This window comes from Bubalus kerabau, chromosome 1 (assembly GCF_029407905.1).
Source record: "Bubalus kerabau isolate K-KA32 ecotype Philippines breed swamp buffalo chromosome 1, PCC_UOA_SB_1v2, whole genome shotgun sequence".
NCBI lineage: Eukaryota > Metazoa > Chordata > Mammalia > Artiodactyla > Bovidae > Bubalus > Bubalus kerabau.
In genome coordinates, this window is record NC_073624.1 from 126770241 (window position 1) to 126797415 (window position 27175).

Here is a 27175-nt window from a genome sequence, read left to right on the forward strand (position 1 = left end):
GTGTGTATAGGACCATCCCCATGGAAAAGAAATGCAAAAAAGCAAAATGGCTGTCTGGGGAGGCCTTACAAATAGCTGTGAAAAGAAGAGAAGCAAAAAGCAAAGGAGAAAAGGAAAGATATACCCATCTGAATGCAGAGTTCCAAAGAATAGCAAGAAGAGAGAAGAAAGCCTTCAGCAATCAATGCAAAGAAATAGAGGAAAACAACAGAATGGGAAAGACTAGGGATCTCTTCAAGAAAATCAGAGATACCAAAGGAACATTTCATGCAAAGATGGGCTCGATAAAGGACAGAAATGGTATGGACCTAACAGAAGCAGAAGATATTAAGAAGAGATGGCAAGAATACACAGAAGAACTGTACAAAAAAGATCTTCATGACCCAGATAATCACGATGGTGTGATCACTGACCTAGAGTTAGACATCCTGGAATGTGAAGCCAAATGGGCCTTAGAAAGCATCACTACAAACAAAGCTAGTGGAGGTGATAGAATTCCAGTTGAGCTATTCCAAATCCTGAAAGATGATGCTGTGAAAGTGCTTCACTCAATATGCCAGCAAATTTGGAAAACTCAGCAGTGGTCACAGGACTGGAAAAGGTCAGTTTTCATTCCAATCCCAAAGAAAGGCAATGCCAAAGAATGCTCAAAGTACCGCACAATTGCACTCATCTCACATGCTAGTAAAGTAATGCTCAAAATTCTCCAAGCCAGGCTTCAGCAATATGTGAACCGTGAACTTCCTGATGTTCAAGCTGGTTTTAGAAAAGGCAGAGGAACCAGAGATCAAACTGCCAACATCCGCTGGATCATGGAAAAAGCAAGAGAGTTCCAGAAAAGCATCTATTTCTGCTTTATTGATTATGCCAAAGCCTTTGACTGTGTGGATCACAATAAACTGTGGAAAATTCTGAAAGAGATGGGAATACCAGACCACCTGATCTGCCTCTTGAGAAATCTGTATGCAGGTCAGGAAGCAATAGTTAGAACTGGACATGGAACAACAGACTGGTTCCAAATAGGAAAAGGAGTACATCAAGGCTGTATATTGTCACCCTGTTTATTTAACTTCTATGCAGAGTACATCATGAGAAACGCTGGACTGGAAGAAACACAAGCTGGAATCAACATTGCCGGGAGAAATATCAATAACCTCAGATATGCAGATGACACCACCCTTATGGCAGAAAGTGAAGAGGAACTAAAAAGCCTCTTGAGGAAAGTGAAAGTGGAGAGTGAAAAAGTTGGCTTAAAGCTCAACATTCAGAAAATGAAGATCATGGCATCTGGTCCCATCACTTCATGGGAAATAGATGGGGAAACAGTGGAAACAGTGTCAGACTTTATTTTTCTGGGCTCCAAAATCACTACAGATGGTGACTGCAGCCATGAAATTAAAAGACGCTTCCTCCTTGGAAGGAAAGTTATGACCAACCTAGATAGCATATTCAAAAACAGAGACATTACTTTGCCAACAAAGGTTCATCTAGTCAAGGTTATGGTTTTTCCTGTGGTCATGTATGGATGTGAGAGTTGGACTGTGAAGAAAGCTGAGAACCGAAGAATTGATGCTTTTGAACTGTGGTGTTGGAGAAGACTCTTGAGAGTCTCTTGGACTGCAAGGAGATCCAACCAGTCCATTCTGAAGATCAGCCCTGGGATTTCTTTGGAGGGAATGATGCTAAAACTGAAACTCCAGTACTTTGGCCACCTCATGTGAAGATTGACTCATTGGAAAAGACTCTGATGCTGGGAGGGATTTGGGGCAGGAGGAGAAGGGGACGACAGAGGAAGAGATGGCTGGATGGCATCACTGACTCGATGGACGTGAGTTTGAGTGAACTCCGGGAGTTGGTGATGGACAGGGAGGCCTGGCATGCTGCGATTCATGGGGTAGCAAAGAATCGGACACGACTGAGTGACTGATCTGATCTGATCTAATCTGATGTGTGTGCATGTATATTCATATATTATCATGCCATGAAAAGTAGGATATCTTACCATATTCCAGAAAATTGAGTCATAAAATCAATAGAAGTCCTTTTGAAATCACAAAGTAAATTATTTAAATTTAGGTAAATTATTTAGGTAATTTAAGTAAATTATTTAAATTAGGGAATACAAAGAGCAATACACACTGCTATGTTTTAAAATAAAATGTCTCTCCATGAAAAAGAAAAATGAATCAATTAATTTAAAAAATGAAATGACCCCACCACAATAGAAATTTAGCCTTGTTTTAACTATGAATCAAAAAATAGAATTAATTATTCATCTACATTACAAAGCTGCCAATAAAAAAAGAAAAAGAAAGACGAAAATAAAGCTTTTCTCTTCTTCTTAAAGAATTATTGCTCTTTGTATTATTTGAAACGATTATTTTTCAAGAGAACTATAAGGCCTCTACATTACTGGAACATCTCACTTTTTTTAGTGTCCGGACAAAAGAAGTGAGAGTCAAGTGCATTGGGCTTCTGTGACTGTCTTAAAGAGTGAGAGATTGTGAGTTCCAAAAGAGGGAGATCTAAGATTTAAGACTAATAACAGTGCTTTCAGGCAAGGCATTTGAAGGGTCTCTACAAATTTTGCGAATTATTTCTTAATACTGCTGTTAGTGTATTCAACTAAAGCAGAAAGCCCAGTGAATATATTGTAAAATATGCACTTGTTGAAGAACCTGACCAGTGAAATGAGTTTCTCTATCCCTTTGACATCTGAAAGGAGCTTCCTGGGTTGGGATAATTTTTTCCAAAAGAAGCAGTGCGTGTGTGCTAAGTTGCTTCAGTTGTGTCCAACTCTTTGAGACTGTAAGGACTGTAGCCTGCCAGGCTCCTCTGTCCATAGGATTTTCCAGGAAAGAATACTGGAGGGGTAGCCCTTTCCTCCTCCAGGGGATTTTCACAACCCAGGGATCAAACCCACATCTCCTGTGGCTCCTGCACTGCAGGTGGGTTCTTTACCACTGAGCCACCTGGGAAGGTGTGAAAATATACAGACCATCACTAAAACACTTTTATATCCATGAGGTAGAGGAAATAGTGTAAAATTCATTTGCCAGACTTCAAGTGGTCCATTAGGCCATTCACAATGTTTGGGAGCTTTATAAACAGGTTTCCTTGGATTGTATTTTGGAGAAGTGTCACAAATTAGACAATGAAATTTTTGCAGCCTTACTAAATGTTCTCCCACCAATACCGAATCATGAATGCTATCATTTCATCTGTAGACCAATGGTTTCATGGATGTTCAGTGGTGAGGAGTGGGAATTATAAAGTCTTCAGTTAAGATTGGGTGTTTTGGTCTAAACCAGAATTTTCTTTTCTTCTGAAAAAAATAATTGTTGAATTTCAAGTTTTGGTTTTCCTTTTCAGAAGTGAAATAATGGGCTTCTCTTGCCAGATTTCCTAAATTGTCATTTGGGTAAATATCCCTTTGTATTACAACAGAGGATAGGCTATTGTGATTCCCCCATTAAGGACAGTCTTCCTTGTGGAAATATCAGCAATGCATTGTCCCTTAGCTTCCAGAGAATCCAGGTTAAAGTGCCCTAGGGAATCTTAATGGCAAATATTACTAACGCATTGCACATAGTAATTTCTGAACATCAGTTCAGTTCAGTCACTCAGTCATGTCTGACTCTTTGTGTACCCCCATGGACTGCAGCACCCCAGCCTTCCGCATGATGTACTCTGCATTTAAGTTAAATAAGCAGGGTGACAATATACAGCCTTGACATACTCCTTTCCCAATTTGGAACCAATCTGTCCATCACCAACTCCTGGAGCTTATTCAAACTCATGTACAAGTCAGTGATGCCATCCAACCATCTCATCCTCTGTCATCCCCTTCTCCTCTGCCTTCAATCTTTTCCAACATCAGGGTCTTTTCTAGTGAGACAGTTCATCATATCAGATGGCCAAATTGCTTCAGCATCATTCCTTCCAAAGAAATCCCAGTGCTGATCTCCTTCAGAAAAGACTGGTTGGATCTCCTTGCAGTCCAAGGGACTCTCAAGAGTCTTCTCCAATACCACAGTTCAAAAACATCAATTCTGTGCCGCTCAGCTTTCTTTATACTCCAACTCTCACATTCGTACATGACTACTGGAAAAACCATAGTTCTGACTAGATGGACCTTTGTTGGCAAAGTAATGTCTCTGCTTTTGAATATGCTGTCTAGGTTGATCGTAGCTTTTCTTCCAAGGAGCAAGCATCTTTTAATTTCATGACTGCAGTCATCATCTGCAGTGATTTTGGAGCCCAAGAAAATAGTCTGCCACTGTTTCCATTGTTTACTCACCTATTTGCCATGAAGTGATGGGACAGGATGCCATCATCTTAGTTTTCTGAATGTTAAGTTTTAAGAAAACGTTTTCACTCTTCTCTTTCACTTTCATCAAGAGGCTCTTTAGTTCCTCTTCACTTTCTGCCATCAGGGTGGTGTCATCTGCATATCTGAGGTTATTGATATTTCTCCCGGCAATCTTGATTCCAGGTTGTGCTTCATTCAGCCCAGCATTTCACATGATGTATTCCGCATATAAGTTATATAAGCAGGGTGACAATATACAGCCTTGATGTACTCCTTTCCCAATTTGGAACCAATCTGTTGTTCCATGTCCAGTTCTAACTGTTCTTTCTTGACCTGCATATAGATTTCTCAGGAGGCAGGTCAGGTGGTCTGGTATTCCCATCTCTTTAAGAATTTTCCACAGTTTATTGTGATCCACACAGTCAAAGGCTTTTGCATAGTTGATAAAGCAGAAGCAGATTTTTTTCTGGAACTCTCTTGCTTTTTCGATGGTCCAGTGGATGTTGGCAATTTGATCTCTGATTCTTCTGTCTTTTCTAAATCCAGCTTGAACATCTGAAAGTTCACAGTTCATGTACTGTTGATGTCTGGCTTGGAGAATTTTGAGCATTACTTTGCTAGCATGTGAGATGGGTGCAATTGTGTGGTAGTTTGAATATTCTTTGGCATTGCCTTTCTTTGGGATCAGAATGAAAACTGACTTTTTCCAGTCCTGTGGCCACTGCCAAGTTTTCCAAATATGCTGGCATAGTGACTGCAGCACTTTCACAGCATCATCTTTTAGGAGTTGAAAGAGCTCAATTGGAATTCCATCCCCTCCACTAGCTTTGTTTGTAGTGATGCTCCCTCCCTAAGGCCCACTTGACTTTGCATTCCAGGTTGTCTGGCTCTAGGTGAGTGATCCCACCATCGTGGTCATCTGGGTCATGAAGATCTTTTCTGTATAGTTCTTCTGTGTATTCTTGCCACCTCTTCTTAATATCTTCTGCTTCTGTTAAGTCCATACCATTTCTGTCCTTTATTGTGCCCATCTTTGCATGAAATATTCCCTTGGTATCTTTAATTTTCTTGAAGAAATCTCAAGTCTTTCCCATTCTATTGTTTTCCTCTATTTCTTTGCACTGATCACTGAGGAAGACTTTCTTATCTCTCCTTGCTAGTTTTTGGAACTTTGCATTCAGATGGGTATATCTTTCCTTTTCTCCTTTGCCTTTAGCTTCTCTTCTTTTCTCTATTTGTAAGGCCTCCTCAGACAACCATTTTGCCTTTTTGCATTTCTTTTTCTTGGGGATGGTTTTGGTCACTGCTTCCTGTACAATGCCATGAACCTCCATTCATAGTTCTTCAGGCACTCTGTCTATCAGATCTAATCCCTTGAATCTGGTTGTCACTTCCACTGTATAATGGTAAGGGATTTGATTTAGGTCATACCTGAATGGCCTGGTGGTTTTTCCTACTTTCTTTGGTTTAAGTCTGAATTTGGCAATAAGGAGTTCATGATCTGAGCCACAGTCAGCTCCCGGTCTTGTTTTTGCTAACCGTATAGAGCTTCTCCATCTTTGGCTGCAAAGAATATAATCAATCTGATTTTGGTGTTGACCATCTGGTGATGTCCATGTGTAGAGTCTTCTCTTGTGTTGTTGGAAGAGGGTTTTTTAATGACCCGTGTGTTCTTTTGGCAAAACTCTGTTAGCCTTTGACCTGCTTCCTTTTGTATTTAAGGCCAAATTTGCTTGTTACTCCAGGTATCTCTTGATTTCCTATTTTGGTATTCCAGTTCCCTATAATGAAAAGGGCATCTTTTGGGGGTGTTAATTCTAGAAGGTTTTGTAGGTCTTCATAGAACCATTCAAACATAGCTTCGTCAGCATTGCTGGTTGGGCATAGACTTGGATTACTGTGATGTTGAACAGTTTGCCTTGGAAACAAGCAGAGATTATTTTGTCATTTTGGGGACTGCATCTAAGCACCGCTTTTCAGCCTCTTTTGTTGCCTCTGATGGCTAGTCCATTTCTTCTAAGGGATTCTTGCCCAGAGTAGTAGATATAATGGTCATCTGAGTTAAATTCACCCATTCCAGTCCATTTTAGTTCATTGATTCCTAAAATATTGATGTTCACTCTTGCCATCTCCTTTTGACCACTTCCAATTTGCCTTGATTCATGAACCTAACATTCCAGGTTCCTATGCAATAATTATCTTTACAGCATCAAACTTTACTTCCATCATCAGTCACATCCACAACTGGGTGTTACTTTTGCTTTGGCTCTGTCTCTTCATTCTTTCTGGAGTTATTTCTCCACCCATCTCCAGTAGCATATTGAGCACTTACCGATGTGGGGAGTTCATATTTCAGTGTCCTATCTTTTTGCCTTTTCATATTGTTCATGGGGTCCTCAAGGCAAGAATACTGAAGTGGTTTGCCATTCCCTTCTCCTGTGGACCAGGTTTTGTCAGAACTCTCCATCATGACCCATCCATCTTGGGTGGCCCTACATGGAAAGTGAAGTCGCTCAGTAGTGTCCGACTCTTTGCGACCCCATGGACTGTAGCCTATCAGGCTCCTCCGTCTATGGGGTTTTCCAGGCAAGACTGCCTGGAAAAAAAAAAGAGTGGATTGCCATTTCCTTCTCCAGGGGATCTTTCCGACCCAGGAATCGAAACCGGGTCTCCCGCATTGTAGACAGACGCTTTACCGTCTGAGCCACCAGGGAAGCCCTTATGACATGGCATTTAATTTTATGTCTGCTGTAAATAACGAAAACATATTGTTTCCACAACATTCCAAAATCCTAAGCTCCTCTAAAATCATAACTCTTGGTATTGTTTGGTTGCTCAGTCATGTCTGACTCTTTGCAACCCCAAGGACTGTAGCTTGCCAGGTTCCTCTGTCCATGGGATTTCCCAGGCAAGAATACTGGAGTGGATTGCCATTTCCTCCTCCAGGGGATCTTCCCAAACCTGAGATCTAACCCACATATCTTATGTCTCCTTGTTGGCAGGTGGATTTTTTACCACTAGAGCCACCTGGGAAGCCCCAAATCATAACTACTATCAGTATAAGTATTGGCTGTTTCACTTTTGGCTTAAGATTAACCTGTGTAACAGTGTATAATTCAGCTTGTTTGACTGAATTAGCTATGGACAATGATGCATAGCCTCAACAATATCAAATGAGTTGTAACAACATTCCTAGTACAATACTGTTGCCATCAAATAAGAACCATTCAGTGAACCATGAGAAAACGCAGAATAGCTTCTTGTAGATCTCCATGAGGAGTCAGAAGTTTATCTGTCATGGTTACACAGCTGTAGGGATTTCCTCAGTGACGGGGGGAGAAGAGTATGAGGGTTAGGTTACTACAGCTTGAGAGTTGCATAAGGATTGGTCATCAGAGGGACTTCATGGGAGGTGAAGTGGCTGATTGAGGAATGGCAACTCTGGAAAGCTTCTACTGTGTGAGGTACAAAAATGGTTAAATGGGATCCCACAATGATTTTCTTTGTGGTCCTAACCAAAAGGTCAATGTTGTACTGGCTCTAAGGCCAGATACCAGGGTCCCATTGCTAACTATAGTACCCTAGGCATCATGGTGATTTCATGTTTGGGGATGAGTACCCCAAGGTCATTTTCTTTATTTCATACAGAGAAATTTTTTTCTGTTCTTTTTTAAATATAAATTTATTTATTTTAATTGGAGGTTAATTACTTTAGAGGAATTTTTAAATGAATCCGAATATTGGGATATCCAAGACAAGATGGTTCATCAAAATTTCCTTGAAGGCCTTAAAAGTTATGTTGCCTGTTTTCCCATGAAATTGGGATGGAATTATTATTCTTTGTAAAACATACAAATATCTGGCCATAACAGAGTAATTGAGAATTCAGTTTCAACAATAACCAAGTAGCTCAACAAAACCTCAAATTGGTGCTTAGGTGTTTTGTTTTGTTTTTTTATTTTGGTAAGGGTGGTGGGACACCATGAAGGTTGACCAGATCTAGGTAGCCCTCTTGCTTTTATATCAGATACTCTAATTATTGAAACTGGGATTGGGTACACTGCAATTTTTTGGGCTATTTTATGTCCCTTTCATACTAAAATTTTAGCAAATGGAAACTTCTTCCTGTGAGGTGTTTTGAGGAGAGTAAGGAACAGAGTCATCCCCATATTGTTACAACATAGCATCCCTAGGGAACTTTATGTCATTGAGGTCAGTCTTCAGGATTTGTGACAAATAAGGACATTCATTAGAACCTGAGACATTGCTGTCCAAGTGTATTGTTGTCTATGTCAGGTGAAGGCAAGCAGGTATTGACTAACCACATTGACTGGAATAGAAAAGAATGTATTGCATAAATCCTTTACAGTAAAGACTTTATTCCCAGTGTGAATGGATGTCAGTAGTGTTGGGGAGGTAAGAAAGGCCGTGTTTTGAGGGATAATAATGTGTTTTAGAAAAATCCAAGAAAAACCTCCTTCCTTTGTCCTTAGTTTTCTCACTAGCAAACAGAAATACTACAAGGAATAGTGAAAGAGATGATGCCTAGAGAGTTGTAATCAATAATGGATGTTAAAATTTGAAGGGTTCCTTACTTATTGGGTATTGGATTAATTCTGGAAAGAGGTTCGAAGGTTATCTATTTTAATTTTCTTGAATATGTGCTATGCATTGTGCCAAAATCAGTTGGAGATTTTGCCTTTAAGAAAGGATGTATTAATAACTGATTCATTGGGGACAAATGAGCAGTATTTCCAGAAGCAGTTCCAGTACTGGTAGAGACAGAGTAATTTAAAAGATGTCAAAGGGTCACTTAATTCATCTGGTTGGCTGCTTTGATGACTACTGTTAAATTCTAGCTTTTTTATTCTTTTGGGGAGAAGGAAATGCAGGCATGATCCTTCTCTAAAATCTTGACCTCATAAAAAGAAAGTGGTAGAAGAACTAAGGAGTGTGTATCTCTCAAAGGGCCTAACCAAGAGGATATTGTTTCAGTGACTGGAACGTCTTTAGGTTTATCAGAGATCTCCACTATTCAAACTGTTTTAGTACTCAGGGTAGGAATTCTGTAGTGGGGTTGAGCACTGATGTGTAGCCCCTTTGTGAGTTAGGACAACAAGAGATTCATTACTAGAAATGTTCTCAGAAGCTGAGACTTGGTAGATGAAGTCGACCTGGGGAACATGAGGATAGACCTCTGAAGACTCATGCTGCCTGATGAAAAAGCTCAGAAGATGAGGAAGAAGAAAGAAACAGAGTCAGGAATGGCTTTTTCTCAGGCACAGTTGACCTTCAAGGATGTGTTCATAGATTTCACTCCTGAGGAGTGGGGATGCCTGAACCCTGCTCAGAGGACCTTGTACAGGGACACAATGGTGGAGACCCTCAGGAACCTGCTCTCTGTGGGGAATTCCTTGACAGTCCAGTGAATATGATTCAGCACATATCTGAGATATGTCTCATATATGTATGATCAAGAAATTACAGGCATAAGGAAACAGTGATGAAGGAGAAGTTTTTCCAAGAGTGATGTATGAAAGAGCCAAAACCCATGAAATCAAGGATTATTTCCTCAGGGAAATAAATCCAGGAAAGTATGCATGATTCTGAGTGTTGATGGACAGATGATGAAAGAAATGACAAAGGAATGTCTATAACCCATAACAAAAATCTCACTGATGGAAGAGCTCATCATAGTGGAAGTGATACAGAAAATAAGCCTCTTGAAGGGCGTGGATCAAGCCCTCATGATGAATTGCACATACTTCAATCTGAAGGGACAATTTTTTAATATAGTCAAGTTGTGACAAATATCAACAGTAGTGCCTCAGGTTTATCACCTCAGAGAACTCCTAGTGTCTGTAAAGGCATTTCTCATAAACATGAGCGTGTTCTTATGCATCCATCAGAACTGGCACCAGACCAGGAAGCACACAAGAAAAAACCTTACAAATGTAATGAGTGTGACATAACCTTTCTTCAGGACTCAGAACTCACCAGATGTCAAAGAATCCACACAGGAAGGAAAACATATAAAGGTGATGTATCAGGCAAGGCCTTTAATGCTAATTAAAGTTCATTGGAGAAAGCATGCTGGAGAGAAACTATATAAATGTAATGTATGTGATCACTGCTTCAAAAAAAAATACAACCTTTCAAATTCATCAGAGAACTTGTACTAGAGAGAAGCCATATAAATGTGATGTGTGTGGAAAGGCCTTTAGTTGAAATGGAAACTGTTCAGTTCATCAGAGAATTCACACTGGAAACAAACCTCATAAATGTGATGTATGTGGCTGATGCTTTGCTCAAAACACACAGCTTAGAATTCATCAGAGAATTCATACTGGAGAGAAACTTTACAAATGTAACAATTGTGACAAATATTTTCAAGCACAGCAATCCTTAATTCACCATCAGGGAATTCATAAAGGAGAGAAAGCATATAAATTTGATATATGTGGCTGGTGATTTATTCAAAATGACTACCTTTTAGAAAACATCAGATAATTCATACTGGAGAGGAAAGTTACAAATATAACAATTGTGAGAAACATTTTAGTGTAAATATAATGAATGTAGCAAAACTTTTAGTCAGAGTTCAGGCCTTATAATTCATCAGAGAATTCAGACTGTATAGAAACCATACAAGTGAAATGAATGTGGCAAATTTTCTAGTGAATGTTCAACCTTAGCAGACCATTAGGCAGTTCATACAGGAGAGAAACCACATATGGCGAAGTCTTCATGGGAAATAGATGGGGAAACAGTGGAAACAGTGTCAGACTTTATTTTTGGGGGCTCCAAAATCACTGCAGATGGTGACTGCAGCCATGAAATTAAAAGACGCTTACTCCTTGGAAGGAAAGTTATGACCAACCTAGACAGCATATTGAAAAGCAGAGACATTACTTTGCCAACAAAGGTCCATCTAGTCAAGGCTATGGTTTTTCCTGTGGTCATGTATGGATGTGAGAGTTGGACTGTGAAGAAGGCTGAGCAGTGAAGAATTGATGCTTTTGAACTGTGGTGTTGGAGAAGACTCTTGAGAGTCCCTTGGACTGCAAGGAGATCCAACCAGTCCATTCTGAAGGAGATCAGCCCTGGGATTTCTTTGGAAGGACTGATGCTACAGCTGAAACTCCAGTACTTTGGCCACCTCATGTGAAGTGTTGACTCATTGGAAAATATTCTGATGCTGGGAGGGATTGAGGGCAGGAGAAGAAGGGGACGACAGAGGATAAGATGGTTGGATGGCATCACTGACTCGATGGACGTGAGTCTCAGTGAGCTCCGGGAGTTGGTGATGGACAGGGAGGCCTGGTGTGCTGCGATTCATAGGGTCACAAACAGTCGGACACGACTGAGCGACTGAACTGAACTGAACTGATTAGGCAGTTCATACAGGAGAGAAACTACATATGGCAAAGTCTTCAGTCATAAGTAATGACTTTATGGCGAAGTCTTCAGTCATAAGGAATGACTTTGCAGCAAAGTCTTCAGTCAAGGAATGACTTTGCAGATCATCTGAGAATCCATACTGTAGTGAAAAGTTACAAATACAGTGAATGCAATAAAGTATATAAACTTTTTAACCCTCAGCAAAGTCAAACTCCAGGAAAACCACACAAATGTGGTAGATGTGGCAAAGCTTTGATTCTGTGCTCAGACCTAACTAACCATCAGGAAATTCATTCTGAATTGAAATCTTACATAGTGAATGTGGTAAGTGTTTTACAAAACATGAGAAAATTCATACTGGCGAGAAGCCATGCGTCTAGAGCACAGTCAGTCCCTCCAGTCTTAAGATTAAGATTGGATGGAATCATATAACTATGTGTGTGGCCAGGGCTTCAATAATGGGTGTCATCATTCACATCATCAGAGAATTCATAATACAGAGATGCCTTACAAATATAAGAGTGTGGCAAATCCTTCAGATGGCATTCAGGCCTAAAAAGACACCAGGTCATCCATATTCAAGAACCCTTCCAAATGTAATCAGTGTGGCCAGCTTTTGTCAGGTGTTTACACCTTAGGCTTCTTGAGAATATTCATGCTGAATAGAAACTATAACACTGTAATGAGAGCATCAGGGTTTTTAGAGGACAATCGGAAGTCAGGATTCAGTAAAGAAGTCATTCTGGAGAGAAAGCTTACAAGTGACATGAGTGTGTAAAAGCTTTACTTAGGGCTCACATCTCACCAACCATCAGATGATCCATACTAGAGAGAACCTTGCCAGTGTACAGAATGTGGCAAGGCTTTTAGGTACTGCTTCAAACTCAGGGTTCACCAAATACTTTATGCTTAGAAATGCAATGACTATGGCAGTTTTCACAATTACTGCTCACTCTTTAGGTGTGTAAGAATATATATCCTGGAGTTAAAACATACAAATATAATTTTTGTGGAAATGATTTTCCCCAAACATCAAAGTTGGGGAACATTCTGGAGCAATGCTTTATAAATGCAAGGAGAGTGGGAAAGTTTCAGCTTGAGTTGAAGTATTAGACAACAAGAGTCCATAGTGAAGAGGAGTCTTGGAAATGGATGGAGAAGTGCTTTCTGGAAGCTTCTGAGTGCACTAGACTTCAGAATATATGTCTTTCAGAGACACCACACAAAAGCAATGAGCACAGAGAAGCTTTAACCCAAGATCAAAACTGTGCAACATGAAAGGATTTATGTGGAGAGCAAACTTGCACAGTTAATGAATATTGGACAGTTTTTTATATCAAATATTCACATCTTGGGCATAATGAGGTGATTCATGCAGGCCAGAAACTGTACAAATATACCGAATGTGGAAACACATTAAATAAAACCATATTTCCTCAAGATTCCCCCCAAAATTCTTAGTGGGCAGAATCCTTACAATTATAATGAATTTGGTAAAATTTTGGAACAGTTCTTACCATAGATCACAAAAGATAATTCATAGAAATAAATAAATCTTTAGGTCTCCAACATTCATCTTTGGTATTACTGCAGAATAATTATGTTAAGTATATTGAAACTTAATGACATGAGTGAAAATGACCCATTATTTTTAGTGTGTATTTAATTACATGAGTTTTCTTGAGACATTTCAGCAAAGTTTGAAAACTTTTATAGCTTTCTTACAGACTTTCTTTATGGTCTCTTCAAAGAAATCATGTAGAGGGGCTGACTTCATTAGATGCGGTTCATTTATATCCATCTTTCATGGGTAAACAGGGACACTAAAATATCAAATTCAATGGTGTGTGAATTAGGATCAGAAAGGGACAGAGAACCATGTAAAACCATGACATAACTCAGTATGCTCATTATGTTCAGGGTGCCCTTCCATACATAGGCCACCGGGGCTTTAGGACTGAATGCTGTTACCATCAAACCCTGAAAAGAGCAGGCTGGACATTAAGGGACTTAGGCTTTTCATGGGAGGTGAGTTGACAGGTTACTGGGGACTGCTTATGTGGCAGAAATTGTACATTGGAAATGCTGGCCATTTTCTCCCTTAACTGGCAGTTGCTGTTGCATATAAATGATTAATGGAAACTTATTTTTGAAAATTGAAGAGAGCAATTTTCTTAAAGAAAATTTAACCAAACATAAAAGTATGTGCATGTTTGTGATACATAATTAATTGCTGCTGTTTATGAGTGCATTTCATTCAGAATGTATCCTAAGTCTTGTGCTCTGATAAAATTTTAATTAATTTTTCCATTAAAAAAAAAGAAAGAAATGTTCTTCAGGCTGAATAAGATGTTGGACTGGAAAAAGCCCCTGTAGTTCCTCAGAGTCCCACTATTAGAAGCAGGAGGACATTGGGTAAGTTTTGTTAGAAGGCTGAAATTGCCAGAAGCACTTAAATTGGTAACAATGTCTTTTCCAATGTCTTGACTGTTTGCAATAATAGCAGAAACTAGGAGGAGTTTCTTTGCAATAATAGCAGAAACTAGGAGGGGTTTGGGTTTATGTAGGTGACTTAGCAGCAGCAGCAGCAGCAGCAGGGACTTTCATTTGCTGGAGTTGAAGATTAAGAATTCTGTTGGTCTTCCTTTCAGTTGAGTCATCTAAAGTGAGAGAGAGTGGGTAATCAAGTAAATCTGGAGTGGACAGTTTCTCTTTCTGTTCTGGCCCTTTTCGCCAGAGAGAAAAGCCCCATTTCAGATCAATAATAAATATATGGTTAGTTTCTATCCAGTTAGTATCAGCATCTGAAGGAAGATCTGACTTTTCTTTAAAAATTATCTTAGTTGACAGTTATGGTCATGGACAGGGACATCAGATTTTTGTGAGGAATAGTAAATTTGGTTCCAACCCACAGGCTTTGGAAAAGTCATAGGAATCACACTGTGAATTTCCCCAGTGATTGCCTAAGCCTAATAGAGGATGAGATGGCTGGACGGCATCACCGACTCGATGGACATGAGTTTGGGTCAACTCCGGGAGTTGATGATGGACAGGGAGGCCTGGTGTGCTGCAATTCACGGGGTCATAAAGAGTCGGACACGACTGAGTGACTGAACTGAACTGAATTGAACTGAATAATATAAGTTAGTAACCTAGTCTTTTGATTGTAGTTCTAGACCTTCCAGGATGTTTGCATTAGTGGTTTTCATCCAATGGTTGGCCTGGTCTTCCCTGACAAGTATAGAAGCTGGATAATATAAGTCAGAGAAACCAGGTTGATAAGTTTGAATAATTATATTAAATTCCCCAGTGCATCTGTTAGAATCTTTGGTTACTTTGGAAAGTCTTATACTATGGATACAGTTTAGCTTGACTCCTGGAAGCATAAGGGTTCAGCCTCTGGATTCTTTGAAATCTTCATTTTAAATGGCAGGCTTGGATAAATTCAGTGGAATTGGGAGTGGGAAGAATTTCAGATAAGAATTGAAGTTTCGGAAGTGAGTAAGGGAAAACTGAAGGTATAGAGGAGGTTTGGGCAACACAGAAAAAAAGATGGTGTCAGAGATGGATCCTGAGACAAAGAAGCCAGGGAAATAGAGCCTAAGGCTTCAGAAACCATTTATTTTCATTTATTTTTCTTTAATTGTGAGTTTCTCTCAGGTATCTTAAAATTTTACTTTGCAGAGAGGCAAGTTTGGAATTTTCAAAATATCAACCTAAATAGGTATTCCATTCTGTTTTAGAAATTTTCGAACTATGATAGTCCAACTTAATTTTAAGAAAATAATTTTAGGGTATTTGGAATGTTCCCCATAATGGCTGCTGCCTTTGTTAGATTGGTCCATTTAGTTGGAAATGTTGATGTGAAAGGTGGTGGTCATTAAACATGAAATTTCCTAGAGTATCTGTGGAGGTTATTTAGATAACTGTGATCCCATTATTCAGATTTTTTTTCCAGAGCAAGAGAATAATTTTGAAACAGCTTAAACAACTCAAATAGGCAAAACAGCTCACAACTCCAAAAGCTCAAATACTTTAAATAACCGAAGACTTAAGTGCAATCAGTTCTAAGGGAACAACTTGTCGTGGAGTAAGCCTGGTTGTCATAGACCAGTCCCTATTCTAAAGGGATGTACCTAAGGCTGAACAAGCACAGTTCCAACAAAACAGCCCCTGCTCCCAGTGGAATGGGTCAAAGCCTAGCTTTTCTAGTGAGTCTGTTTGATTTCAAGATCAGATCAATGTGCCAATCAACTCCCATACAGAATTAGACAACATCTTAAAATAGGAACATGCCAGTTTGAAAACACAAAAAGGTCAGAAGCTAGAGTCCAAGAGAAAGACAAATCCTCCAACTCTAGAGTTTGTGAGAAAAGCAGAGTAACAGTGGGCTTAATGTGGGTACCTCACCAGTTTATCCAGAAGCTCTGGATTGGTCAAAGGTCTTCCCTGAATTCTTTACCAGCCACAAAAATATGAACTGAAAAATGAATCGGTTGCCAGTCATTTCTTCAGCAAAAGTAGTTTTATTCAGTATCAGCAAAGAAGTGCAATGTAAAGTCTGCAACCAGACCAATTATGAGCAACATCTTCACACAGAAAGTAAGGGAGAAGTCTTTCACAGAAGGGAGAGGGAAGCTGGTAAAGCTATAGTAAGTAAATCCATGGTTTTTCATTGCCTGTGTTGTTGCTAGGAAAGAGAAATTGTCTTTTTTCCCCTTCTATTGGGCTCTGCTATCCTCTCAGGGAATGAGGGCTCCCCCTTCTGGTCTCTTGCTTTCGGTTCAGTTCAGTCAGTCGCTCAGTCGTATCCGACTCTTTTCGACCCCGTGGATTGCAGCAGCCAGGCCTCCCCGTCCATCATCAACTCCCAGAATTTACTCCAACTCATGTCCATTGAGTTGGTGATGCCATCCAACCATCTCATCCTCTGTTGTCCCCTTCTCCTCCTCCCCTTAATCTTTCCCAGCATCAGGGTCTTTTCCAGTGAGTAAACTCTTCGCATGAGGTGGCCAAAGTATTGGAGTTTCAGCTTCAACATCAGTCCCTCCAATGAACACCCAGGACTGATCTCCTTTAGGATGGACTGGTTGGATCTCCTCGCAGTCCAAGGGACTCTTGAGAGTCTTCTCCAACACCACAGTTCAAAAGCATCAATTCTTTGGCACTCAGCTTTCTTTATAGTCCAACTCTCACATCCATACATGAGGACTAGGAAAACTATAGCCTTGACTAGATGGAGATTTGTTGATAAAATAATGTCTCTGCTTTTTAATATGTTGTATAGGTTTGTCATAACTTTTCTTCCAAGGAGCAAGCGTCTTTTAATTTCATGGCTGCAGTCACCATCTGCAGTGATTTTGGAGCCCCCCAAAATAAAAATCCACCACTGTTTCCACTGTTTCTCCATCTATTGGCCATGAAGTGATGGGACTGGATGCCATGACCTTAGTTTTCTGAATGTTGAGTTTTAAGCCAACTTTTTCACTCTCCTCTTTCACTTTCATCAAGAGGCTCTTTAGTTCTTCACTTTCTGCCATAAGGGTGGTGTCATTTGCATATCTGAGGTCTCTTGCTTTAGATCCAGCCTGAAAATGGTGCAGCTTTCCCCTGAATATTGCTAGGTGCTGCAAACTCCAAAGGCACCACCAGGGCAGTAACTGGTGTTAGTCCTCTCCAGGGTACTAATTAGGGTATGCAGTTCATCTCATGCAGACCTCCCAGCATCCACAGGTTTATTCACGGAAGAACTCCGTGTGCTACATGTATCTCTTTTTGTTGCTCAGAAACTGCAGGTAAATATGCTACGGGTCAACGTTAAAACTGGGGCCTATCATTTTGTCCTCTTTATGCCCTAGCCCTGCAATTAGCCATAGTTCCAAAGATCCCTAGTACCTTTTAGTGAAGAAACTATTTAGTGAATAAGATGTGGGTCCTTGGTTTGCTACTGGGGTGTCATGGCCTTTAGGCTCTTTTGGCAGACACAGCCACATCAGTGTACTTGCATATATATTTGAAGGTCTCTGTGTGTGCAAAAATCTTAAATTCCAATCCAACATCACCGATTTGGAGAAAACTGGCTTACATTCCTGACAATACATTTATAAAGTTCATCAATCTTTAAGAGAAACAAAGTAATTTCAGAACTACAAGTCCATAACACCTTTACAAACAAACCTACTAATGAAAGTAACAATATATTTGTTTACAACTATTTTTTTCTTATTAGCCTGAGGATGTATGGTCAAATACTGAGTGCAAAAGTTGCTTGGAGAGCTGGCTTCACCATCAGTGTGGTTTAGTATCTATTTGAAATACAGCTAGACTCACTGTTTCTGTATTTTCCACATTGGGTCCTGATGCTTTTTCTCTCCCCCCCCCCTTTTTTTTTTTTGAGTTGTGAAATATCAACATGATTATAAATGTCAAAGAAACACAGAAAGTCACACTCAGAGAAATTCTACTTGTTATCCTTCTGACCCATTCTCATCCTCCCATTCTTTCAACTCTGGTCCCAACCACCCCCATAGGTAACCAATCTCATTAGATTCTAGTTTACCCTTCCAATGTTTCTTTTTTGCTAAAATACACAGATACATATATACATTTTAATTTCACCTCCTTTATTAAACAACAGTAACATACTAAAAATGTTCTTTTGTTTTTACATCTTTGCTTAGGTATATTTTTTGTATCATAAAATTCACCCTCTGCAGGTGTAGGATCTGGTAAGTTTTAATAAAAGTATGTAATGTGCAACCGTCACCACCATCCAATTTTATAACACTTCTGCGCCCCTAATCAAACCCTGTTCCCACCACTCTAGAAGATAGTTCAGTTCAGTTCATTCGCTCGGTTGTGTCCGACTCTTTGCAACCCCATGAATTGCAGCACGCCAGGCCTCCCTGTCCATCACCAACTCCCGGAGTTCACCCAGACTCATGTCCATCAAGTCGGTGATGCCATCCAGCCATCTCATCCTCTGTCGTCCCCTTCTCCTCCTGCCCCCAATCCCTGCCAGCATCAGAGTCTTTTCCAATGAGTCAACTCTTCGCATGAGGTGGCCAAAGTACTGGAGTTTCAGCTTTAGCATCAGTCCATCCAAAGAACACCCAGGACTGATCTCCTTTAGAATGGATTGGTTCTTCTGCCCTCTAATTGTCATTTTTATATCTTAGAAGTCATCATTTGTCACTTCATGGTCATTCCCCTCGTTTGTTGTAGTTGTGTAATATACTCCATTGACTGTATTTACCAGTGGTCACTCAACCAGTCCACACCAAGTTTTGGAATTAGGTTACTTCCAGCATTTTGCAACTACAAATAATTCTGGAATGAATAATCCTGTGCAGGAGTATTTTCATACTTTTAAGGTATACCTTCAGGGTTAATTCTTATCAGTGGAATCTGGTCAAAATGAAAACACACAGGTAGTTGTGATAAATATCACCAAATTTCCCCTCAAAACAGTTGTACCTACTTGCATTCCCAACAGCAATGTACATGAATGGCCAATAGGCTGAGTTATCAAGCTTAGTCAATTCTGCCAAATGACAGGTGAAACATGTTATCTCAGAGTCATTTTAATTTGCTTTTCTCTAATTAAGACTGACACTGAACATGTTTTCATATGTTTAAAACCCATTTGTTTATCTTACAGGTGAATTATCTTTTCATTTCTTCTGCCTATTTTTCTATGTGGTTTCCTTCTCCTCCAATTTCAATAATGCTTTATATATTAAGGATGCAAGCTCAGTCCCTTCAGTCATGTCTGACTCTTTGTGACCCTGTGGACTGTAGCTCACCAGGGTCCTCTGTCCATGGGATTTTCTGGGCAAGAACACTGGAGTGGGTTGCCATTTCCTCCTCCGGGGGATCTTCCTGACCCAGGGATCGAACCCAGGTCTCCTGCATTGCAGACAGATTCTTTATTGATGAGCCACTGGGAAAGCCCATATATTCAGGATGTTAATCCTTTATTTCTGAAGTATTTTGCAAATGTTTTCTCCCACTTTGTCATTTGTGTTTTGATTATGCTTAAGCTGGGGTCTTTTGTGGGTCTATTTGTTTGCCATGCCAACAGTGTTCGTGTAAAAGTAATTAGTTTTATGTAATCAAAGGTATCAATCTTTTCTTTTACCACATCCGGATTTTGAGCCACAGTTAGAAAACTTTTCCTCACACCTATGTTGCTGGAAAATTCATCCATGTTTTCCTCTAGTATTTTTATGATGTCATTTTTTTATAGTTAGGTCTCAGATTCATTTGGAGTTTATTCTTGTGCGGGTGAAGATGTACATCTAATTTCATCTTTTTTCAAAGGGCTACCTAGTTATTCCAACACAATATATTAAAAAGTTTATCTCTGCTCCCATGATATGAGATGCCACCTTTGTTGTTGTTGTTTAGTTGTAAGTTGTGTCCACCTCTTTGCAACCCCATGGACTGTAGCCGGCCAGGCCTCTCTGTCCATGGGATTTCCCAGACAAGAACACTGGAATGGGTGGCCATTTATCATACACTAAATTCCACATGTAATTGGCTCTGCTTCTGGAATTTGCATTCATTCCATTGCTATTTTGTTTCTTCATGCACCAATAACACACTAGTTTAATTACAGAGGGTTTATCCTTCATTTTAAAGTCTGGTAGGGCTGTTTCCCCTTGTAACTTTTATTTCTCATGATTTTAATGGTTATTTTATGTCTGATTTTTCATATGGACTGATGTATCACTTGTCTCACTCCATAAAAAAGCTTATTTGTATTTTCACTGGGATCATGTTAAAGTCATAGATTAACTTTGGAGAAACTGGCTTTTTTTATGATGTTAAGTTAACCCATCCAAGATCAAGGGATGTCTTTCTATTTGCTTGAGACTACTTCTGTGTCTTGCAGAAGTGTTTTAAAGTTTTCTTCAGGTAGGATTTGCCTGTTTCTTGCTAAGTTTATTTCTAAGTATTTTATCTTCTTTGTTGCTGTTGTTCCCTCTAACTGGTTTTTATTTATGTAGAAGAAAGCTATTGATTTCTGTACATCAAGTTTTTACCCTGCTATCTTAAAATTTCTTTTCTTGTTTGATTTACTATTATCATTGGTTTTCTATGGTTTTCCTATTTTATTATCATATCATGTGCAAATTGAGATGGTTTTGATTCTCTTTCTCTATAACTTATGCTTCTAATTGATTTCTCTAGTTGCTGATACCTCTAGTACAACTCTGGAACAGTAATGAGGATAGTGGTCATCTTGCCTTTGTGGAAATGCCTCTAGTGTTTTCCCATCACCTAAGATGTTGACTTTAGGATTCAAGCATACAAAATATTTTATCATAAGGAGAAGTAACCATCCACTCTTGTTTTCTTAACTGATATATCAGGCATGGGTGTTGATTTCTATGAAAGGTCTTTCAGAATCTGTGGAGATACTTACATGATTTTTTCCTTAAGTGTATTGTTATACCAGTGGATTTCCTCATGTTGAACTAAGCTTGCATTTCTGGAAAAAATATCATTTGTTTAAGGTGCATTGGTTTATTAACGTTGCATTTGATTCAGTGTATGAATAATCTGTTTAGTACTTTTGCATCAATATTTATAAGTGATATTGTTCTATAATTTCATTTTTGTACTTTGTCAGGTTGAGGATTCAATGTTATACTTACTTTCAAAAAACAATTAATATGTTCTCCTTTATTTTCAATGCTCTGAAATGATTAATAAAGACTAAAAGGGTGCTGCAGTTGTGTCCGACTCTGTGCGACCCCATGGACTGCAGCCTACCAGGGTCCTCCATCCATGGGATTTTCCAGGCAAGAGTACTGGAGTGGGTTGCCATTTCCTTCTCCACCGGGAAAAGACTAGAGGATAGCTAAAAATAAATAAATAAATAAATAAAATTGGGACCTAATGGCAAGGGCAGTCAATCAAACCAATCAATCCTAAAGGAAATCAGTCCTGAATATTCATTGGAAGAACTGATGCTGAAGCTGAAGCTCCAGTATTTTGGCCACCCGATGTGAAGAACTGATTCATTGGAAAAGACCCTGATGCTGGGAAAGATTGAAGGCAGGAGGAGAAGGGGCAACAGAGGATGAGATGGTTGGATGGCATTACCGACTCTATGGACATGAGTTTGAGCAAGCTCCAGGAGTTGCTGATGGACAGGGAAGCCTGGTGTGCTGTAAAGTCCATGGGGTCACAAAGAGTCGGACATGACTGAGCAACTGAACTGAACTGAACTGAATGGCAGAAGAAGCATTTTCCTCACTTGAAAGGTAGAGAGTTGGGATCTCAAAGCCTCCTGGAAATCACTGTTCTTGCCTGGATTCTCTTCAGTACAGGAATGCCTCTGCGAATACAAGTGACTTTTCCCCAAAGAAACGGTGCTTCCAACTCCTTGTTAGGAGCTCATCCCACAGAACTCTGTATCTAAACATTACAAGAAGCCTCATAGTAAGGTCCAGATTTTCCAGACAACAGAGTTATTCATAAAGTAGTTTCCAAGAAGCCTTACTCAATTTCGTGCAATAACTCTAGTATTCCTTTCAGGAATCCTAGGACTCTTGCATCTGCAATGTTTTCCCTGAAAGAACACTGTGCACCAAAAGTATTTTTTCTTAGCTCCTGAGCAGCATCAAGTGCCAGAGGTAATTGGGATCAACACTTTGTGAGTGGAGAGAAGGGCAAAGCATTTTTTTCCCTTGGATTCTTAGATTTCCAAAGCTTCCAAACAGTCCCAGGACCACACATCCAGCTGTGGTCTGTTGCACATCTCATGTGTAATGCCATTTTGCCTCAGTGAGTAAAGCCGAACTGCACCAGAAAAACAAAAACAAAAACAAAAACAAAAAACCTCTGTGCTTACAATTCATTCTGGGAACTCACACAGGATGCCTATCTATCTCAAGCAGAAAACAGATTTTAGAAGCAGCCTGGAAACAGTGCAGGATTTCCCTGAACATTCCTAGGCCTTTGGAAGATCTGAAGGCAGCCAGGCCTAACCAGGGCAGTAACTAGGATATGCAGTTCACCACATGCAAACCTCCCTACCTCCACAAGTTTATTCATGTCAGGGTTCCATGTGTCCCAGATGTCACGTTTCGCTGGTCAGAAACTGCAGGTAGATATGCTGTGTGTCAACTTTGAAATTGGGGTCTGATGACAAAAACACAATTTTCCGCACTTGAAAGCTAGAGAGCTGTGGTTTTAAAGCTGCCTGGAAATCACTATTGTTGCTGTCTTCTCTTCAGTGCAGGAATGCCTCTGGGATAACAAGTGAGTTTTCTCCTAAGAAACAGAGTTTACAATTCCTTGCTAGGAGCTCATCCCACAGCACTCTCTAGCTAAAGGGCAAACTGAACATGACCACCTCAAAATAAGGTCTGGTTTCTATCATCAAAAAAGGTATTTATGCAACAGTTTCCAAGAAGCCTTTCTCAATCTATTGCAATAACTGTAGTATGCCTTTCGAGATGTTTAGGACTTTCACATCTGCACCATCTTCCCTGGAAGAACACTGAGCACTGAAAGTCTCTTCTGTTAGCTCCTGAGCAGTATCAAGTCTGAGAGGTCATTGGGATCAACTCTTTGTGTGCAAACTGAAGAGCAAAGCACTTCTTTCTTCCTTGGATAGCTAGATTAGCAAAGTTCTCAAACAGCCTCAGGAACACAGCTCTAGCTGCTCTTATGTGCAATGCTGGTCTGTCTCAGTGAGTAAACCTGAGCTACACTGAAAAAAGACCTTGTGTCTAAAACTCATTCTGGGAACTCCTGTCTGATGCTAATTTATCTCACACAGAAACAAATTAGATCCAGCTTCAAAACGGTGACGGTTTTCCCTGAACATTCCTATGTATGTGTTAGTCCTTCAGTCATGTCCAACTCTTTGCAAGTCCATGGACTATAGCTCACCAGGCTCCTCTGTCCATGGGATTTCCCAGGCAAGATTACTGGAGTGGGTTGCCATTTCCTCCTCCAGGGGATCTTCCCAACCCAGGGATTGAACCTGGGTCTCTTACATTGCAGGCAGATTCTTTACCATCAGAGCCCCCAGGAAAGCCCATTTCTAGGCCTTACCAGGGTAGTAACTATGGTCTGAAGTTCATTCCACTGCATTTCCTAGCTAAAGGGCAAACTGTCTATACATGAACACTAGTCTCAAATTAAGGTCCAGTTTTTCCCTTCAACCATGTTAGGTGAATAGCAGTTTCCATGAAGCCTTACTGAATCTAGTGCAATAATTCTAGTATCCCTTTCAGGACATCTAAGACTCTCAAATCTGCGCTGTTTTTCCTAGAAGAACACTGTATACACAGTCTCTTCTATGGCTCTTGAGAATCATTAAGTGGCAATGGAGCAAATAAATGCGACTCATCCAAGTATGCTGTCAGAATGGTTGTGCCCAGTGTTCATTCAATGATGGAAGTCAACCCATATGGATGGCATGCTTAGGGTTTCTGCCAGGGCCTTTGGACCTCAGTCTTCTCTAGGTTACTTTTATTCTTTCTTGGAGAAAGGAACCTCTCTGAGAATTAAGTAATGGCCTCGTGTGCGTGAACCCAAATGTCAGGAAGCCATTTCCTTCTTCAGGGGATATTCCCAACCCATCTAAATATGTCTCTTTTATCTTCTCCATTGTCTCTTTACCACTAGCACCACCTTGGAAACCTCAGAAGAATCAACTTATTTTGCATTCCATGTTATCAGCACCAAGCACTTCAGTCTTCTGTCTGGGAAGTGATGTTATCACTTGACTTGATATAGGTAAGGTTTTTTTCCCCTAGATTTGAACACCAGTCTTCATTACTATGTGATATTGAGTTTAGGGAATCATGATCCTTGTGGTCAGAAGTGACAGACTTTCAGACGACCTGGGTAAAGAACGATGCTGCTCCCATTACACGTGTGCATGCATGCATGCTAAGTCACTTCAATTGTGTCCAACTCTGTGATGCTATGGACTGTAGCCTACCAGGCTCCCCTGTCCATGGGATTCTCCAGGCAAGAATACTGGGGTGGGTTGTCATGGCCTCCTCCAGGGGATCTTCCCAACCAAGGGATCGAACCCATGTCTCCTATGTCTTCTGCATTCAGTTCAATTCAGTTCAGTCACTCAGTTGTGTCTGACTCTTTGCAATCCCATGAATTGCAGCACATCAAGCTTCCCTGTCCATCACCAACACCCAGAGCTTGCTCAAACTCATGTCCATTGAGTCAGTGATGCCATCCAACCATATCATCCCCTGTCATCCCCTTCTCCTCCTGCCTTCAGTCTTTCCCAGAATCAGGGTCTTTTCCAATGAGTCAAATCTTCACATCAGGTGGCCAAAGTGGGAGCTTCAGCTTTAGTATCAGTCCTTCCAATGACTATTCAGAACTGATTTCCTTTATGATTGTCTGGTTTGATCTCCTTGCAGTCCAAGGGACTCTCAAGAGTCTTCTCCAACACCACAGTTCAAAAGCATCAATTCTTTGGCACTCAGCTTTCTTTATATTCCAACTCTCACATCCATACATGACTACTGGAAAAACTATAGCTTTGACTAGACAGACCTTTGACAGCAAAGTAATACCTCTGCTTTTTAATATGCTCTCCAGGTTTGTCATAGCTTTTCTTGAAGTATGCACTGGCATGCAGGTTTTGTTACCATTAGTGCCACCTGGGAAGCCCAATTACATGTGTAGCCAGTGGTTTCTTGCCCTGGGAAAAAAATTCCCAGGTCCCTGCTCTTTAACAGAGTGGAAGCCGGCCTGGAAGTGTAGGCCACTCTTCTGTTGTCTAAGCACTGTGTCATACTGCTCTTTGGAGAGTTTCATTAAGGCTGTGTTAAGTTTTGTGTTCTTTCAGACAAGCTGGAGGGAATCCCTTTCACGCCACAGGAAAGGGCTACTTTCTAGTCTGACAATGTACGTGTTGCTGGCAAGTTAGATGAACAAGCTATTACACACTTAATTCCTTCCAAGTACGAAACCCGTGCCAGTAACTTGGTGCACCTCCTGAATTATATGACAGACATGCAAACCATCCCTGTCTAATGTTCCAGGGCAAGCTCACACGCAAGCCTTGATGTTCCTCCACAGAGTAGGAGAGAAAGCGTTTAAAGAAGCAGAAAAGACCTTGGTGAACTCTTGAGTGAAGAAACGTGTGTCTCTCAAGCCATATGTCAGAATGGTTGCGCCCAGTAGCTGTCGGAGCACGGAAGTGAACCTGGGTGCCTGACACCGGAAGGGTTTCTTTCGCTATCTTGGGATCACCGTGCTTCTCTAGGCTACTTGGTGTAGACAGGTACCTGACCAGGAACTTGGGAAGAGCTGTGTGCATCTGATTATCACGAGAAGTTTCTCAGAAGAACCAAAGATTCTGTTTCCAAAGCCACCGGTATCCTTGGTTTCCATCAGTGTTCTAACTGAGATGGGACAGAATCCCCTCTGTAGGATACGGGTAAGGATTTTGTGCCTCAACCTGAAAATGGAACATTCAACATTTTGACATAATGATGAGCTCAAAGAAAAGTGCTCAGTGTGATTGGAACACAAAGCTTTTAAAATGGACAGCTTGAATAAAGATGTTTTTGCCCTGGGGCCTGTGACAGCTGCTTTCTGCATTTGAAAAGAACTATTCGGACCCTGTTGTTTCACGGAGCAGAAGCCAATCCGAATGGGCGATGCTCTGTAAGCTACTGTTTGAGAGATGTGTCATTGCAGTCTTTTGCAAGGTTCATGAAGGCTGTGCTAAGCTCATCCATCCAGTAAAAGTGAAATTCTTTCAGGCCACAGGATGGGGTTAGTTTCCCTTTGGATAAAATACTTGTTACTGGGAAGTGACATGAAGGACCTCTATCACACTGGGTTCCTTCACAATAGAGAACCTGAAAATAATTAACCATCTGAAGACCTGTCCTGACAGTTTTTTTCCTGACCACAGAATGCCTCATTTCTGCTCTCCACCCTGAACTACTTTCAGGGGGTGTTGGAGGTCAGCAGCTGCAGCAGCACATGATTTAATCCCTATAGAGGCAGATGGCAAGCACCCATGGCAAGTGCCAATTTGTGGTTGACAAGGGGATTCCCAGCTTGTTCTCATAATGGAGGAATATTAAGGAGAAGGCACTCAAATCTGAACATCATCCTGCGGGATCCTCATGTTAGATTCACCATCTGGAGAACTTCAAAATACTAAAGCTAGGCCTTTATCCCAGATGGATTTTAACTTTTATCCTTGAAATTTTTGCTCATACACCTAAATATAAAGAATAGTAACCGATCCCCATGTGCCTTCCACTAGTGCCTCTCAAACACTGCCCCATGGTGATCCTGGGAGAGCTTCCAAACCTATTAGTGCTCCTTCTTTGTAAAATCACTGCCCTGAGATGGTTGATGCCAGCACCTGTGTCTTACAGTTTCAGGCATCACCAGCAATTCCTCCCCCAACTTTTCCCACTACCTCCCATTATTCTTCAAAGC

At 40.5% G+C, this 27175-nt stretch overlaps 1 long non-coding RNA gene across 1 annotated transcript in view; it reads left to right on the forward strand.

The window, feature by feature from the left end:
- Nucleotides 1-26258, forward strand: part of LOC129641801 (uncharacterized) — a 44106-nt gene extending 17848 nt beyond the window's left edge. Inside the window, exons 2-3 of the long non-coding RNA XR_008709447.1 lie at nucleotides 24365-24475; nucleotides 25793-26258. This is a non-coding gene — a long non-coding RNA (uncharacterized LOC129641801). The remainder of the gene's footprint in view (nucleotides 1-24364; nucleotides 24476-25792) is intronic.
- The last annotated feature ends 917 nt before the right edge of the window (nucleotides 26259-27175 follow it).